Raw genomic sequence first — 19,313 nt, 5'->3', positions numbered from 1 at the left:
GGGCTCTGAAATCGGGGGAAATAGCAAAACAAAGAAGAAGCCAGTATTCAGGGGGACTTCTGCTTCATTTCATCCGAAAGACTCATCCCTTTTCCATCACCAGCATGACCATAAGCTACAGCCGAATAACAGTCGGCAATAACGGTGTCAAAACCAGATTTCCAGCAACAGACGCGCGCAATCATGTTGTGATTTTATTATAATCGCGGGAGAAAAGAAACAACTGAATGCCTGCAAAAAAAAAACTGGATACTCTCTGAAATCATAAGAAAGAGCGATCTAACAAAGAAAACTACGTTTTGATTGCTCTTTAGCCTTGATGTGCGCGTTTCTGCACGCTCTCGAAACGCAACCTGAACCAAAAGCAAGTAAGTATTAACCGTGTCTGTGTGTATGTCTGTATCTTGGTGGCTTTATTCTGCGTTTATCGTCTGTTAACAGGTCATTTACTGGCCAGCGCCAATGGAGGGGGGGCGGGGGGCGTCTAGCCTACATTCAACAAGTATCGTTATATCCACAATAACTGCGATTTGTTTTTCTTCTGTTGCCTGTTTGTGTTTTGATCAATATCCGGAGGAATCAGAAGGTGTGAACATTTTTCAAATTGGACTCATACACCTCTTCACTGTGTTTTTGTTATTATTTCTAGCTGCTGTATTACAAAGAAAACTCTACTTTTACGCTGTCAGATTGCATCCAGTCCACTCAAACCCCATTCAAAATAATTCAATTCATAAACATTTCTCATTGCACAAATGGTGGGTGTTTCCTCATCTACACCACCAGATCAGAGCAGTTCCATGCCTCTGAGGGGAGCGTGTGCGTGTGTGTGCATCCCTCTCGGCATCATTGTGTGTCTGCCTGCGTGAGCAACTCTTTCCATGTGTGTATTGCTTCGTGCATTTGTGTGCATGCATTTGATTGACTTGCATGTGCCTGCAGTGTGTGTGTGTGTGTGTGTGTGTGTGTGTGTGTGCATCTGTGCAGCGTGGCAGCAAGTGTCAAGGCCTGAAATGGAGGTTTGATAAAGGAGCCATAGGAGGAGGGTGAGAGGGCTGACACACAAACACACAGGTGAGAGAGGGCGAGGAGGAGATGAATGGAGCAGAACCACAGCAAGGACATAGCGTCACTGAGACCCAGGAAGTCTATGTATGGGGGTTGAATGTCTAGACGTGCATGGTCTTCTCCCCCCCCCCCATAAAAAACATCACCGTTCCACTGCATTACACACAATGTCTGTAGTTTCATAACGCCAGCACATGCCTCGCTTTTTCTGTCAACTGTCTCCAGCGTGCTCTTCCCCTGATGGGAACTCTCTTCTTCCATTTCCCCCCCCCCCCCCCTCCTCAATCCTGCATTATGAATCTACGGCTGGGGCTATTTTTAGATCGAGGGTAACCCAGAAAACACCCTTTTTGATTTCAGCAAAAAGCTATGTAAAAAAAAAAAGCCTCCCCACCAGAGACAGTGGCGCGCTGTCAGTGGATGTGATCGGTAGAGTAGTGATGGGGCTCGGAAGGAGGACGCTGCTGTTTAAGCAACGGGGGGAATGAATCTATTTTGAGGCTGTGATTGAATTACGCATCTGCCGTGTCTTGGGTTTGTGTGTGTTCTCTCCTCTGACCCTTCCTCTCTCCTTGGCCGCAATGGTTTCTCTGTCATCTCACGTCTGCGCATCACAGAACTCTCCCTCATGTCCTTCAACTAATTCCTGACCTGATTCTGCTTTTAAACCTTCTCTGCTCACCTTCCATTCCCTCTCGCCTCCTTTCTTGTCTCCATTTCCTTGTGTTTTATTTCTTCACATTCAAAGCCAACTTCTCTCCCTCCTGTTGAGAGTCTTATCTGTGACTTCCCGACCCCTCGTCTAATCGCTGGCTAGTTCACAGGTCGGGGGTCAGTGCAGTAATACTTCTCCCATCATCCCGTTTGTCTGTCTGGCCCTCTGAACCACATCACTGCGCTGCTGGATCATAATGGTCCTAATCATGTAGTAAGAGCAGCATCCTTAATTAGGAGCAGCCAGGTTTAAATGACTTAAGAGACAGTCGGGAGGTGTTGAGGTTAAAGCTGTTTGCTCCTGATGCAAATTCTCTAAGAACCAGATTTTAAACACCACGAGATAGCTCAGATTCATCCAGGTCCAAAAATATCTTTCCTTCCCGACATGAAACACTATCCCATTGCTCTTTTTTTTTTTGTTGCCTGCACTCTGTTTCAGGATTTTTCTGACCTCTCCTACACCACTCACTGCCCCTTGAAGGGAACTGTATAACTCCTCAATCTTTACCTGCACCCTGCCTCCTCCTGTCACCAGTGAAGTCTCACCCAGTGGGCATATCTATCCCCAAAACAATCTCAACATGTGTCCTCCTGTGGGCAGAAAGGATTTAGTCATGGACACTTGCTGGGCTTTCAGAGCTCTACAGGCTTCATTTCTGCAGGTCTATTCCTGAAACTGGCCTGATGTATTAATCATCCGCAGCCAGCTAAAAGGAGCAACCCAGGAGCACTGATTATTTTTCTTTTGCAAAAGAAAAGTGTCTGGAAGGGACCACAGCAAGTTCCTCAGAGGGCTGGGGGTGATTGACCATGATGCACAAGACGTGGTGCTGCAGTATGTGTGGATTGGTCAGCCCCTGGAGATTTCCACGTGGAGTAAAGGAGCTGCCATTTCCTTTCTGCTTGCTTAATTGATTGGCTATTTAATTCATGTTCTGGGAATTGGCCACTGGTGAGCTTTATTGTGATGAGAAATGCCTTGTTTTTTCTCTCCTCTGCGTACATCAGCTGTCTCAAAGCTACTGGGTCATTGTGTGGCCTTGTTCCCTGTTTTTTCCTGCATACGCACCTTGTTTTTTTTGCTCTCCATCCATTCATGACAATGATCTCATTCTCATTCTTATTCATTCATTCCACCTATACCTCTCACCACTATCCTCACACTCACGCACACATCTGGCTTCTACTCTCCTGCCAGAATCAGAGTTACACCATGAGGTGCAATGACAATTGGAGAGGGGAGAGGACACTGTGTGGTGTGACACCGCACTAAAAGGGGAGGTGACCGCAGTGCTTCCACCGCGCTGCAGTGCCTCGCTTTCTCCTGTTGGGGTCTCCTCAACACCGGGGAGTGTGTGAGAGAGGAGAGGAGAGTGAGATAAGGTAGAGATGAGGGGGAGAGGAAAGAGGAAAGGAGGGAGGTGATATGGGGGAACAGCGTGAAGCCTTGTGGTTACATCCTTTGATGAGGTAGCGGGTGGGAAAAATAAAATTGGGTGCGCACCAGAAACACATACGTAATTCTTGCTATCGCTCTTTCTCACACACACACACACACACACACACACACACACACACACACACACACACACACACACACACACACACACACACACACACACACACACACACACACACACACACACACACACACACACACACACACACACGTTAAACACTTGCCTGCAAAGCCCTCCTTTTCCCCAATGGTACGTTTGCCATTTAGCTCAGCTGTGTGTCTGTTTTCCGTGTTATCCTTCATCTCCTCTTTAATCATCAATGTTTCCATTCCTCTTATTAGTATTGCAGACCATTTCTAACCTCCCCCCCCCCCCCCCCCGACTCCTCCTACACCTTTACATCCATTCAGGTGCTATCCTGCGCCACTGCAAGGTCTTTTTTGTCCTCTCTGTCTCTTGCCCCACCTTTTTTGTCTCTCCCCTGTTTCATTTTCCCCCAGACTGCTCATTTCCCCTCCTCCCCTGCCTTACGTACTTCCCCCCTACTCTCTCTATCCTTCTCTCACCTTAACTGTCCTACATACCTTCTTCTCTCATCCATCTTATCTCCCTCTCCATATCTCCCACCCCACTCCCCCTCTGTGATTGGTAACGTTTTTTTTGCTTTTTCTGCCAACTGCTGGGTCTGTTCCGCATAGTCAGCACTCCTCAGAATTCCTCCCTTGCCTCCTCTTTCTGTCTCTCCCTCTCCCCCTAGCGTGTGCTCTCCTCCCCTCCCCCTGGTTAGTGCTGCTGGTACCTCACAGTCAATGCATCCTATAAGCCCGAGCTCCCTCCCCCTCTTGCTGCAGTGTTTCTGCTAATATATATTGGCGTCAGTGCAGCCGTCGTGCGCAAGCCATGTGCACGCTCTTTCTATCCCCCAGCCCTGTTCTCTCTATCTATCTGTCCACTGCAGAGCTCCTCTCCTCTCTCTAAACGTTCAGAATGAATGAGCCTCATTTCGCCCTCAAAATGCCTTTCTTAGCCCGTTTGTTGCAGCCAGGTGAGTGTGTGTATGTGTGCGTCTCCCTCCCTCCCCTCTCCTCTCCCCTCCTTCTCACTATCTCTCCTCTCGTGTATATGCAGTGGTGAGGCAGTAGTAGCAGGGTGGCGCAGGACATGGTGGCCAAGGCAGGAAATGCTGCAGGGGAGAGAACGAGAGCTGGTGGTGGAGATTGTTCCTCCTCTCTGCACACCCCCTCCCCTCTTCCCTCTTCTCCCTCAGTTTTTAGCCTCTACCTCATTCTTCATTCCTTCCTGCATTCCTTATCAGCTCTGTGCTTTTTTCATCTCCACTGGATCTACACCCCCTGTTCAGCTTCTTTAGCTTCAGTCCCCCTCCATACCTCTCCTCCTCATTTTTTCCCCATTCCGCTCTCTGGTTGTTTTTTGTCACGCAATTGCACTGCTGCCAGTGATTAAAGTGCTGAGGCAGGCTCTTAAAAACTGAAACTGCTCATCACACATGACTCAGAGGGAACAAAAAGGCATCTATATGTGGCTGTCCGTGTATAAAATGTTGAGCAGTTCACCAATAAGCTACAGCTGCCTATGAAGTAGAAGTAAGGGGCGCAGGGGAGTTACAAAGTGAAACCAGAAAAAAACTCATCCAATGAATAAAAGTTCCACAATGAGATAATAGAAGTTGCTTCTTGAAAGTTTAGTGTCCCGTAAGAGGAGTTTGTCCCAGAGAGAGAGAGAGAGAGTAAGAGTGCGCCACTGTCCATGGTGCTGAAACATAATCCATCCCACAACATGGTCCCTGCTGGAAAGCCCCACAGGAAGATGTTTTTACTCTCTGACTGCCTGACCTCACTTCCAAGTTGTTCAGTTTTAGATTGTATTGCCTCTCATTACTTCCTTATTAAATTAAAATAGTCCTAATTTATCAGTTAGTTGGAGAAATACAGAAAACTACTTCTGCAGAATGATGCAGTGCTCTGAAACTCATGAGTGCAGAACATTTTTTTGTCAAGCAAGCATATTTGTTGCTCGTGCGGAAAACACTGTGAATACTACTGGATATTTTAGATAAAGTAGAGGTTTCAGGCTTCAGTGTCTTGATTTTTCTGCACATACAATACATACATTTTTGTCAGCGCACAGTATGAAATATTTGTGCTTTAATGTCTCTGAACTCTGACTGCATACCCATGCAATAGCCTTGGTCTTAGTAGATCTTACCTGAGTGTTGTTAAGTCCAGGAGCTTCAAAAATGAAAAAAAGAGAATTATTGCACCAAAAAAATAAATAAATCGTAATGTCAGTATAAGATCTGACGAGAATAGGGAGACAGCTAACTTTTCCTGAACAAAAAGTTGTTTCTTCAGATAATAAGTGCAGTGAAATAAGCAAAACAACTGAGTAAACACCAATAACAAGTAAGAAAGAACGACTGCAGTGAAAGGAGATGAAAGGAAGCAAACGTCTGAGGGAAAAGAGGAAGATTGAGTTGACCCAAAGTGAAGGAAGCTTACTTTGGTAAAGGGAACGAATGGGACAGCAGGATGAGTGAAGCGAAATGGCAGACAAATGCAGAGTAAAATGCAGTAAAGAAGGGGGGAGAAAGAGAAGAAGAAAAGAATGGCAGAAGGGCTGTGAATGGGAAAAGGACCAGGGTTGTGAGAGCAGGGAGAGGAGAGAGAAATGAAGCCTTGATTCTCCTCCTTCAATGAAATGTGATTCCTTTATGCGGAAGATGAGAGCGAGCGAGGAAGAGAAAGTGAGGGAGAGAGAGCAGTAGGAGGGAGAGGGGGAGGGCCAGTGAGAGCTCACAGGAGAGGAGGGGGGGAGGAGGAGAGTGGTGCATTTCTTTGAATAGAGAAAAAGGTTAACAACATAGATGCTGCGCATGTATGGGCTTTCTTGCTGTGAATGCGTGTCTTTTCTGAAGCACCGTGAGCCCCCCAGGATGGCAACGCAGATCAAATAATTTCACCTCGGTTGGAGAAGAGAGAGAGAGAGAGAGAATAACTGGCTTTTTACTGCAGCAGAATTCATTCACTTTTGTTGTGCACTCTCCTTTTCGCTGCTCTTCCCCCCCCCCTCCGACACTCTCTTCAGCCCCCTTCCTCCATCAATTTGGGGAGAGATAACATTACACCTGCTGTTCCCTGAGTGTACTGCATTCACTTTATTTCCCTCCACATCTCTCTCTCTCTCTCTCTCTCTCTCTCTCTTTTCGTCCTCATCTTCGGGTCTTTGTCTGAGCCTGCCTTGTTTTCCTGATTTTACCACTTTTTCGATCCTTCCATTAAAAATCTGATTCATGGCCTCCCCCCAACCTCCCTCTCTCTCACCCTCTACCTCTTCTCCATCTACATGCCTTTACACACACACACGCGCACACACACACACACACACACACACACACACACACACGCAGTGCATGGGAGAAGTGGCAGAGAGAGCATTGACACAATTGTGCATCGCATGAATCTCAGTGCGGTTGGAGGGGGCTGCAGCAGTGTGTGTAGCACGCACATAGGCTGATTGAGGAGATCTAACATTAGTACGGACACCGCACTCTCGGGAGGCAATTAACACCTACACACACATGCTCATACACACGCACGCACACACACACACACACACACACACACGGTGCTGCGCAACCTTACGTCAGACAGGCATTCTTGGGAAAGGGGGAAAATAAGCAGGGTGACGGATATCCACGTCTCCCCTCTTCCCCCCATCTTTCTGTCACTGTTTTCTCCGAACACATCTTTGGGTGCTCGGATGCAGGGTTGCTGCTGGTGGGGAGGGGATGGGGATGGGGAGGGAGGGGGGGGGGGGGTGCTCAAGCTTCGCAGTGGCTTAATAATGGAGTGGATTTGAATGTACACTGACATGAGCATTGACCATATCAATGCCACAGTGATGGCTGGAAAAATTACAGCAGAGAGCATAAGGGATGGGGCAGTCACGTCGCAATAGCTGAAAACACCTTATTATCACTGCGGTGTCAACAACCAGCCTGTGAGGATGCTGACCCATGAAGGTCAGCATCCTGCACTAATAAGTAGGCATCGTTGTGGATGCTGTGCTAAAAACAACTTCGCCACCCCTTATTTCCCCAGCTCCCCCCAAGGTCGTTCTGTGCCCTTCCACCAGCTGATTATCAAGTGAATAATTGCACATACAGCTGGCTTTAGCGCGAGACTCGTATTGGTATTGCAATGTTGACAATCCACATCTATTTCTCCCTTCTTCTAAAATTTCTGCCCCTTTTTCTCTCCCCGCAGACTCCTCAGACTCCTCCCTCCTCCTCCCTTCGGTTTCTCTCATCCTCTCCCTCCCCCTCGGTCCTCTATGCTCAGTTCGGTGTGTGTATCCTCTTTCAAAGGGCGCAAGGGTGGGAACAAGTCGTCCAACAAAGCATGTTACAGCGCAGACATGACTTGTCCGTCGGAAAGCGAGAAAATCGTGATAAACTGCGGAGGGGTGCGGCATGAGACCTACCGGAGCACCCTAAAAACGTTGCCTGGCACCCGCTTATCGTGGCTCACCGATGCGGACGCGTTCAACAACTTCGACTACGACCCCAAATTAGACGAGTTCTTCTTCGATAGACACCCGTCAGTGTTTTCCTTCATCCTCAACTATTACCGCACTGGGAAGTTACACTGTCCCAACGATGTGTGCGGTCCCCTGTTCGAAGAGGAGCTGGCTTTCTGGGGTATCGATGAGACGGACGTGGAGGCGTGTTGCTGGATGAATTACCGGCAGCACCGGGATGCGGAGGAGGCACTGGACAGCTTCGAGAATCCAGAACCAGACGCGCCGGACGACGAACCGGCGCTGGGCGGTGCGGATGGGGACTTGAAAAGACTGTGCATGCAAGAGGACGCGAGGAAAGCGGGCTGGTGGAAAACCTGGCAGCCCCGAATATGGGCACTGTTTGAAGACCCATATTCCTCCAAATATGCCCGGGTGAGTTACGTCTCTCCTGGAGGGACCAACATGTTTATGTGCTGTTGCATATTCTGCCTCATGATGTCTCACTGCTTGGGTCATGATAAGTTTTTGAAACTTTTTTTTTTTTTTTTAAATGTTCTGTCTACATTATCATTGAAACCAGTCCGTCAAAATGAACTGTAGGCTGACTGAGGATAGCTTGCATTAAATAGCAGGATATAGACTATACTGGCATTGAATAATTCATGCATAGGGAAAATGGAAAATGGTATGGGAGCTATATTTATTGGATGGTATACTAGATTATACAACAACCAAAGGTTTTGTCAAACGCAAGACATCCATGTCTTATACTTGATATATTACATATTTCAGACCAGCTGGATTCACACCGAATACCGTTTTATTGCTATCATAATTCCTATCATTGTATCCTTCTACTTGAGAAGGTTTGATAAATACTTGTCTCTAAACGTGGCACCCGCTGCGCCTCCTGTATCCAAACGCCCTCATTAGGTCACATTTGCCCGTTTGCGATGCACATCAATGCGCCGTATTTCACGGTAGTCTTATTTATTGTAGCACTGCACTGCTCATACGACGCCGATTCGTCAGTGTTGAAGTGCATGTCTTTCCCCACATATGCCCTTGGTACTACAGTCTGCTGGGTTGTGTTTTGCCGGTCCCAACCCCTCTCCCAATTGAATACATGGCTTTTACGCACGGGCTTCATGCTGTTACGCACAACTCGCTCCTATTGTTTTCATGTAAATACTTCATGATGTATATCTTAAAAGCAAACGTTTGATAGCATTTGATCATACAGGTGTACGAGTAACAAGTACTCCTCACTGTGTTTTTGATCTGTGGTACATGGAAACAGTTACGGTGGGCTTGTGGTTCTTTTTTTCTCAGACCCTCCAGTTACAGTCGGAACCAGCTGCTTTGATTTGTGTTTTAGTGATTTCGTTTTATCATCCCTGTCTTGCACCCTGTCTACTATTTAGCTGTTATGAGGGTGTGTGAGGACCATTGGATGCATGCCCATAGGTGCACATGCAAAACCAGACGGTCAGCTGAGACCTGCAGTGGCCAATTCATGCCATCACGCTGAAAATAGTTTTTGAAAAAAAACATCTTAAAATACAAATCACTGCACACTCAGCCATAAATACTGTATCTATAATCACTGATGAAGACAATAGCTGCACAGGCTGCTACTCGTTATTCCCAAACACACACATACACACACAAACCCCAGGTATAGATCTACATACCTGCATTCAGTATCCTCCGAAGGAAGAGTAAAGTGTTGGGCTGTGACAGACAGTCTGGTTTAGGCCACCTGATCCGCCTCTCTGGACTTGGGATCAGGCAGGGCTTCTCTAAGTGTCACTCTCATCCCAATTGGATTGATTTCTCACTATCTTTTCCTCTACTCAATGTAACAAAACAGCACATAGTGGTGTGATTCTTTGCAGAATGTCCAAGTGTTGCATGAGAGGGAGATAGCTTCAGGGTTTGGATTTTCAAATTAAATAATGACAGGAGCAAGGCAAACAAAAGGGTGCTTGACATGTTTCTGGAAAAATAAATGGATTTGGTGCTGAATTCTAATTGATCATTCAGTACGAAGAGGCATCATTTGCAGCATTGCCATACCTTGAATTCAAGCTACTGTATACCTGCTGCCTAGCCGCTAGAATGCTGTACATTATGTAATGATCAGTTTTACACCACATCCTCTTACAGCGGCCAAGAGCTCACGGATCATACAAAAACATTTTCAATGAGTGTAATGGTTGCAGATAGTGGTGTTTGTGATCGTTGGGGTTATGCAGGGTAGGTGCAGGTCGGTGGGATTCATTTCAATGGCTGCAGCTCTTTTTGTGGGTGAACACAGCCCTGTTTCTCTCTGTAGGTCTAATATGCAAGTGCTACACGTCAAACAGCGTTGTGACCCAGATCACTTGTTGTTTTTTTCCCCACCCTCGCTCTTTCTGAAAGCATTATGTCCAACGTGGCAGAACCTCTTGGTGTTTTCGGTCCTGTGGGATGCAAATTATATGTGGAGAGAAAAAACGGAGAGATGGAGGGAGGCTAGGACAGAGGGGGAGAAAACGAGATGCTGATGTGGAAATACAATGAGACAGATGAGAGAGAGAAACAGAGAGAGGAAGCGGGAGACGAGAGGAAATAAAGGGAGGCAGAAGCAGAGACATTACTCTAATGATTTAAGGGGTTTTTGTTTGCATGGCTGTCGCGCATCACCAATCAATGTTTTGATCAGAGCGTTTCGACACGCATGCGGGGCTATTTTCTTAAAAAAAAAAAAAGAAATCCCCACCTCCTTCTCCGCTCATGCATGTGAAGCTCGATCGGGGAGCTACCGTAGCAGCACACACATGTACAAACACACATATGCTGGTGTCTGTGCTGGCTTTTCTGCTGCAGTAGACACGGGAGAGAGGAGGGGGAGCACTGGAGGAAGAGAAAAGAGGTGGAGTGGGAGTGAGAGGGATAGACGGAGCGAGGGAAATGGAGAAGGGGTGAGATAGTGGAGGAAAATATCGAGGAAAAATGGGACTGAAGGGCTGCAAGGGACACGGAGCGAGACGAAGAGGACGAAGAGGGGTATTGTGATAAACAGGGAGGAGGTGACACCCACAGGGAGAAAGACGTTGCATGATGGGGGTGGGGACCCTTGTCTTCGCGTCTTCGATTATCTGTGAAGGCTTGAGCTATCCAATCTTCCTACCCCGGCCCTCCTGCCTGCCAATTGATTGATAATTAATTGATTATCTTCTCTTTTGTCTATTTTTAAAGCCATTTTCTCTTCCTCTATCACCTCTTAAAATATGAGAATGCTCACAAAGACTAATGCTTGAATGGTAACACAACCGTTAACACATTGACAAAATGTATTTATGTATATGTTTCTGTTTGATGAGGTGGTATACAACATGATTTGCGACTGATTTCTTATTGATCAGTGTTCGGTTGACAAAGATCTTGCAGTGCAGCTAAGACGACAGAGAGCTGTTCTATGATGTTTGACAGATTGTGATCGACTATCTTACTGTTTTAAAGTATAGTCTGCCTGAATGACAATGATCCTAATCGGATATCCAAGGATCCATCATTATTGACGTTGTTGTGTTGTGTGTTTTTTGTCATTGAAGGTAATCTAATTTGATGTAATCACTTGACACTATCTTGTCAAACGAAGTTAGAAGTTAGACTAATTAAATGGTTCAATTACTGACAGGAATATAGACATTTTGGAAATGTCGCACATGTAAAAAAAAAAAATCATTAAGTGAGTGTTGAGCAGTCAATATTGGACATGAAAAGTCTGAATGATGGCGGTAAAGTTGAGTAAATGCTACACACATTAATACAGTGTAATTTCTCGCGTCATGGAAAAAATGAGATGCTGAATTTTCAAGAAGCGATTTGTTTTTTTTTAAAGCATTTCGATAAAACTAAATCCATTGCTGATTATCTGTATGGTGCCCTATAATGTCGTGCCACTGTCCCACATGGTTTAGCAGTGTTGGTCACTTCCAGTTTCGCACCAGAAGTGCACGTTGTCTTTCTCAGAAATCTCCTGACAAAGCACCATTTGTAGCTCAGCATGTACAAGATGCCCCTTTGTCCCCCCCCCGTGCCTGTATTTGGTTCATTTTTGGGGGAGCAGCACTGTGTCCGGAGCCCCCTGTCCGTGAAGGTCAAGTTCTTTGTTTTCTGTCCTTTCTCCACAGTGCTGCCGTTGTGCCGGATGGCCTAGAACATGTTGTCTCCGGGTATAGAAAAGCACTGTGGTGGAGAGAAAATAGAAAAGAAGATGTATTGAGTCAGTGTATGATGTTGGGTTGGAAATAAATTGACCTATAGGCAGGCTTCCGGTGATGTTGTCATCTTTGTCTGGGAAATTGCGTTACATTTTTAGGGGAGTTCATGAGACAGAGAAGATGAGTTCTGTGTCGAGAAATACAAAAGTAAAGTTTTTACTTCTCCAACTTGCCATTTAAAACACCTGTGTTTAAAGCATGATTTTGCTATGAATCATTATCAGACTCATTTATGCTAGGACACTTCTAATTTCAAATAGTGTTGTGACTAATTGTGTTTGCCCCAGAGCCACGTACAGAACCTCCCGACTCCAGTCGGAGCGTCATGGGAACTGTGGGGAAGCTGCCAGCAACCCTGGACTCTACCTTGCCGTATTCCTCCGTTATTCTTTCTGTTTACCCATTAAGCTCCAGGGAGAGTTAAAATCACAACTGCCATCATTACCTCTATCTAAAAAAAGGTGCACCTCACCCTGAAACTGCAACAAAGTCGTCCTTCTCTGATGAGAGGATGAGACTATGTACTTGTATGACCATTCAGCGCATAAGAAAACACAAGTCTGAAAATAGCTGAAGCACCAAACCTGTCTTGACAGAGAAAAAAAAACCCACAGCAGTAGCTGCTGGCAAGGGCGTGATAATTAGTCAACCTGCCTCTCCTGTGCCTCCAATTGGTAAATGTATTGTGTTCTGTTTCAATTTTCCCAGACAATGTCTTGTACCGGAGGCCTTCTCATGTTGTGTTTGCATCCTCGGAAGTCACAGTCCCTCTGTTCGTAACTTGAGCACTGTCTGTTGGCGATACTTTTCTGGATAGGTGCTTGATGTCTCATAACAGGGGCAGAGACATGATCTCTGTTTAAAGTAAGTGATTTGTTTTTATCCGGCAGCAGAGCTTTATGTTGCGTCGCCAGAAGATATTTAATGCGTCTGCTGACACGAGAAGGACTTTAGACATTTGTACACAGTTGTAGTTGTCGAATTACGTTCGTCCTCTCTCCTGTCTTTCTACTCTGCCTTTTTTTCCCTTGCTCCTCTCTTTCTGTTCTTTCCTGTCTCACCTCTACTACCTAGTCATCTTGTCTAACAATGGAATACATGAGTACTTGATAGACAACCTACAAGAATGAAATCGAATAAATCCTGCAAGGCATTTTCAAATTTCACATACAGGAGACAAAATACCCGCCTCCCTTCCTCCCGTATTATGATCCAACTAAGCTCTTCTTCATCAGCCTCTCTTTTCCACATCAACCAGTTCACCAAACTCTGAAAATTCAAAATAATATATTATTTGAATAATGGTGATCGCATTTTGGAAAACATTGTGCTGTGCACGTCTGTGCGGTAAATATGTATGTAGCAACCGGTTAGCTCAGGTTAGCACGAAGACTGGAAACAGGGTAACAGCCAGCCTAGCTTTCTGTAGAAAAAAAATGAATTTGCCATTTTTATGTGCCAGACTTTGGCACGGACGAGTAACTTCCTGAAGTCTCCTGGTTGCCAGGCAACTGCTCAGAGGCAAGAAATTGTTCGGCACATGACCCATCCGCAAATTGCAATTTTTCCACAAAGGTTTTCTCTACCGATTAAATAAACAAGATATAAAGTTTTAATTAGCAAGCTTTAAAAGTGCTTGTAAACAGATTTTGTTGTCCTTGAACAGAGCTGAACCAGCCGGCTGCTGGCTCCAGCTTCATATTCACTGTACAGACATGAGAGTGGTATTGATCCTCTCATCTAACTCTTGGCAAGAAAGTTGATTTTCCAGAATGTCAACCGACTGCTTTAAGCATCACGTTACATTTCAGACAGAAGCATTTCACATGCTGTGTGATTATGTTGCAAAAAATCGCTTTCTCATCACTCCAAATTACCTTTCTTCTTCTCGTTTGGACCTCCTCTGCCATTTCCTCCTCCTACTCTGCCTCAGTCCATTTAGCCGCGCAAGTTAAGTGCTGACTCGGCACTACACACCCCTGTACTGGCAGTCAATTCGTTAAACCGTTGTGGCAAACCCTGGACATGTGCTCTTACGCTCTCGAATAGAAAAGAGTTCCGGACACCGGCAGTGGTGGAGAGCTCACACGGTGCCGGAGCCGATTACAGCGGTGGGAGTTTGAATTCTCTAAATGGGGCAAATCTTGTCAAATCACACGAGAGAGCAGTGTATTGTTTACTACAGTTGCACAGACCGCCACACACACAGTGTATGTAAACAAACAAGTAGACAGTGCGCTCATACGCACAGAGAAAAACAACACTTAATTGCGTGCTGAATCAAAAGTCCTTTCGCTGCATAACGATCGTCAATTATTCATGAGCAATAGAACAGCACATGCTGTAACTAAAGAGAGACTTAATGTGGTATCGAAACACATTTACCCACTTCCATTACAACATGCATCTCACATTTGACCCCCTCGAACAGCCCGGCTGAACATAGATCACTCTCGGTGCCCCCACCTTTACACACTGGCCCATGCTCTGTAAGTGTAGCTGCCCATAAACCATCCAGCTGAGCGTCCACACTTACAGCACACAGATGAATCACTTCATTTGACACGCCTCCACATGTAACTCTGCAGATCACTCTCACACATGCCAATGTCCCAAATGCATGCCTTATACAAATACATAGATCAACAGACAGGATGGAAAATAGCTGAGCGATGTTTCAAAAGAGCTTTCCAATCACTCATCATTTTAAGAGCTGAAAACGAATTTACATTTTTATTATTCATTGTCCTGTAGATCTTTTTATTTAAATCATCAAACAAAAAAAAATGCAACTTTCCAGAGTCAAAGGCATTATTAGATAGAGAAAAATAGAAAATCCACAGATTTGAGACGTTAACATCAGCAAATAATTTGGTACTTTTGAGATAAATGATTAATTAACGATCAAAATTCCCAATTTATCTTCTGTTAATCAATGAAGCAACGAATTGTTTCAGTACGAATGATACAATCATGCAATTAAATAACTTCAGAGAATAATGGTGGCTGACCATTTTGGGATTTTTCGTTCATGTTAGAAAAGCACGAACTTGATCTGCAAGCATCCCAGGGCTGACTATTTCTTATTAACGATGAATCTCTGGATTCTTTTCTCGATGAATCAATTAACACATGAATGTCAGACAGTTGACGTCATCAAATTGCTAGTTTTGTCCGACAAACAGTTGAAACTATCACACAATTTACTATCACACAAGAAAAAGAAAAACAGCGAACCCTGATCATTAAAAATCTTAATCTCGGGAACGTTTGGCGTTTATGTTTGAAAACGCACTACTTTAGCTCTACTGATGACACGTTTCTGGATTTAGCATGTAGTCTATCGTTGGCCATGGCGTCGTTCCACAGTGGCACTTAAACAGTCAAACTGCATCCCTGCTCATTCCCTTGGAAAATGACATTGGAGGGCGTCACTGGGACAATTCCTGTGTGACCATCTGCTTCCTCGTGATTGTCCCTTCTGTCCAAGTGGCAGCGGAGTGGAGGCAGAGCGAATGACTACTCTAAATAGAAATGTGATCTGGACAAGTGTTTAAGAGTCTGATTCAGGAGTGGAATTGGACGGAGGTGTATCAGAATGCCGTGTTTTTTATAGATTATTTTCTCAAATTTAGGCGTTTATATTCTGTTGTTTACCTCTATGAGTAGCATGACATAGAAAGGTTTACAGCCAGTGATCTTGTTTTCCAAAAAGGCCTTTTGTGCATGTCCCATTTCATTTTCAGTTTTATGATGGACCGATGAAGTTCGTTATGGATCGTTACTGAAGCACAGAGGGCGAAAGGGCAGAGGGAGAAAGGACAGAGGGGGTTGAGAAGCAGCGGAGGAGGAGGCATAAAGGCAGTCGGTCATCACAGCTCGGCAGAGCTTTGCCAAACATGCGTTACATGTCTCGAACGACACAAGGATGGAGAAAGGGGTGAGGAAGGGAGAAGAAGAGGAGGATCGGTTGAGAAAGAGGGGGAGGGCTGCGTCGCAAGGACAAATGCACATAGCATGCTGCAGTAATCCGGAGTGAATACAAAGCAGATGAGAGGGAACGGACACGTGTACAGTTCACTCACCTCCATGCGATGTTTGTTTGTCTTCAGAAAGGTTTGACATCATTGCAGGGAATTAAATGGAGGGGACCTGAACGCTAGAGCAGATGCATCACTGTGTGTGTGTGTGTGTGTGTGTGTGTGTGTGTGTAGGAGAGCTTACCGATTCAACTGTAGTGTGTCAAGGAGTTGAGTCATTCAGGGAATGTCTCAAACAGAAGTCTGTGTTGTGATTTCAATTTGACTAGGATCTCTTCCAAGAGCACTGACCTCAGAGAGTCAGTGCTTTCAGCAATAAAATATACGCGAGGATTACCCCGAGCTGAAGCTAATTATATCTGGAAGGTCAGTGCCACCTCCCTCCAACCTCAGTCGCTCCTCCTCCTCCATCTCCTCCTGCATCCTGATATGACTTTCCGTCGATTGCACTGATACGATCACTCAATCAATAACTGATTATCGATCCATTGTTTAGGTTATTCAAAACACAACATTTCAGATATGATGCGTTAATATTCATAGCTATCCAGCATCATCTTAGAATTGAAAGCTCCGCCTTTAACAGACATTAAGTCAATTTAAAAAGATTGTGCTGATAATGCTAACTTAAACTTAACTGAACATTTGAATGCAGACCTTCTATTGTGCAATATTAATAGCTTTACTGTTAATAGTAAATAGTTTTACTTTGCACACTAAGTACTTTTTCTACCACTGCCGATACCCACATTCCCAGTTAGAGAAAGGGTGAAAAATGAAGCAAGACAGCGTTTGCCTGGGGGGGTGCCATGCTGAGCTGCAGAGCCTGAAGCGTCGCTGTTTGCGTGTTTATTTAAAGTGTATTAATATTGAACGTGCCACATGTCAAAATTGCACCCAATCCTACAAAAGAGCGCCAAGGGGTCCCCAGCAATGCACGCGCCAAGTGTGAAGTAGATCGGGATAATGGTTCCAGAGATCTGCGAAGGACAGACAGACAGACAGACAGACAGACAGACAGACAGACAGACAGACAGACAGACAGACAGACAGGCACTCCTTGCTTTATAGTTAGATTGTGAAGTCAATGCCTTTAATATCTGCAATAACGTTTGTTTTTGATGACTGGGTGAAGCAGAAACAACACAGCATTGATATGTTATTAGCTTTTAAGTCAATATAACAACAAACCTGTTTGGCAAACAGCTGCGTATTTACAGTACACATACGGAGCGACATCATCATGTTTTTCAGCTCTGCTTTTGGTCTCTTGAGGGAAATATCTGGCTCCTCTCTGCTCCACTATGTTCACCAGCTTTACACTAACCTTGTGTGAGCACCGTTAAGTGCTGAGCAGATAAACATACAGCGAGTTTATCAGAGCTATTGCAGCTAAATACAACGCTATGGGAGCGGTGAGAATGAAGCAAAACAGTGAAGGTGCAGGCTGTCAAAAAACAAAACAATTCGCTGAAAGAAGCTAAAACACTCTTGAGTCAGGTAATAGTTCTCAAACCCCTTTCACATACAACTGTTGATAGATAGAAATTCAGCTGCTTTAAATTCATTAACTAATGATGGTCATTGGTCATCCTTTTTTTAACACTTCACGAAATGACTATTCAGATTAATTGAAGTAGATACGGGCAGTCAGTGGCTTTCCATGTGATAGCAACTGTATTTTGAAGACTTAATGTAAAATGACGGTCTGAACACTGTAACTATGGTCAACATAGACGTGTTTCATGAGCCACGCCATAAGATCTTAAACTCACACGAGGAAGCCTTGAGGTCAAGGGTCATAAGCGGCTAAAAGCCAAAGTTATCCAAAATTCAATGCATGAAAAAAAAAAAAGAAAGCCTCTCTCTCTTTCCTCTCAGTTTTGCTGCTTGTCCATCTCACACACCATGTCACTTAAAGGAACCATCTTTTGATCTTGTTCAGGAGTGTTTGACTATTAGGTTGACTATAATGTTAAGATTTATTATAATCGTAGCCTAAACGAGCAAAACCTTCAATTAATCCACTCAGAATATCACGGTGATAATGACAACAGTGATGATGGTAAAAGTGAAGGCTATTCCTGTAACCCACCCAAGGTTACACTCGCACTGCACGCTAAGTGGCTACTTTGGAAGTCTCCGAGTGACGGCTGCAGCCATTCACCGAAGACAACAGATGAATCACCTGATCCGAGTCCAACCCAGTGCACGGGTTGCCCTTCAGCAGAACGTTCTGGATCTCTTTTCGATGTTTATTTTTCAAGCCTCATTCAGGTGCAGATTTCACATCATCCCGCAACATCTTCTTGTCATTGCTGCAGCGGTCGCCCATTTGCTTTGCCCTCTGGGAAAGACTCCACATGCTCATTCTTCCCGGGCGCTGTTCGTCACACTAATGCTGATCAAACATCACCGTCGGTGCACACGGAAACAAAAGCAAAACCCTGTATCTGTCTTTATATCTCCGTCATGGTCTCTCACCCTTGCCCTCACAAATGCTAATCTTTCAATCGATCAATCAGCAGCCGGTCTGAATGATGGCGGTTCTGCCCTCGCTCCTCTGCATTCAGCCCTTCATGCCAGCTGTGCGAGCGGTATTTGGCTTCGTCCTGTCCTTGGTGCCTGAAAGCAGAGGCTAACGCAGTGGTTGTCATGGTGACAGAGAGCCAGGCAGGGCTGTGGTGATACTGTAATGATAAAGCTCTTCTGGATGGTGCCGCAGTAAACACAGCGCCACTCGGGTCCCGTTAAAGAAGAGCGCACCGTCGTGCATGCAAAAACGCCCGTAGTGCTAATATCAGCTCCGACAATCTCCCCTTGGTTATATATGACTTACATTGATGCTCTCCCAACACCTCCTCCTTTCTTCTTCTCTGTCTCTTTATTGCACTTTCACTCTCCGATGCCCTGCTCTATGCCCTTGATTGGTGAGATTCACGTCATTGCCTTCTCTCCTCCGCTCGTCCTTTTAGCTCCTCTCCCTCCATTCCTTCACTCTCTCTTCTTCATTCATCCATCCAAACACAATCAACGTTCTATCATCAACTTCCTTTTTACGGTTGCTCTCTCTCTTTCTCCCCTCTCTCTCAGAGGCTCTCTCTCATTTGCTTCACTCTCTTTCTCTCTCCATCTCTGACTCCCGCTCTTTTAAATTTATGTTGATGATCTTTCCAAATCTAATTTCAGAGTCTAGAGAGCGAGGGAGACTCTAT

General features: G+C 45.1%; 1 pseudogene across 1 annotated transcript in view; it reads left to right on the top strand.

Moving 5' to 3' along the window:
* Positions 1 to 319: 319 nt before the first annotated feature.
* Positions 320 to 19,313, top strand: part of LOC306794788 (voltage-gated potassium channel KCNC1-like) — a 41,227-nt pseudogene continuing 22,233 nt past the window's right edge. Inside the window, exons 1-2 of the transcript XR_013773209.1 lie at positions 320 to 368; positions 7,532 to 8,219. The product of XR_013773209.1 is annotated as a voltage-gated potassium channel KCNC1-like (transcript). The remainder of the gene's footprint in view (positions 369 to 7,531; positions 8,220 to 19,313) is intronic.

This window comes from Melanostigma gelatinosum (assembly GCF_949748355.1).
Source record: "Melanostigma gelatinosum genome assembly, chromosome: 21".
NCBI classification, from domain to species: Eukaryota; Metazoa; Chordata; class Actinopteri; order Perciformes; family Zoarcidae; genus Melanostigma; species Melanostigma gelatinosum.
The sequence above is the reverse complement of the archived record's forward strand: the minus strand, read 5'-3'. Positions and strand labels throughout refer to the sequence as shown.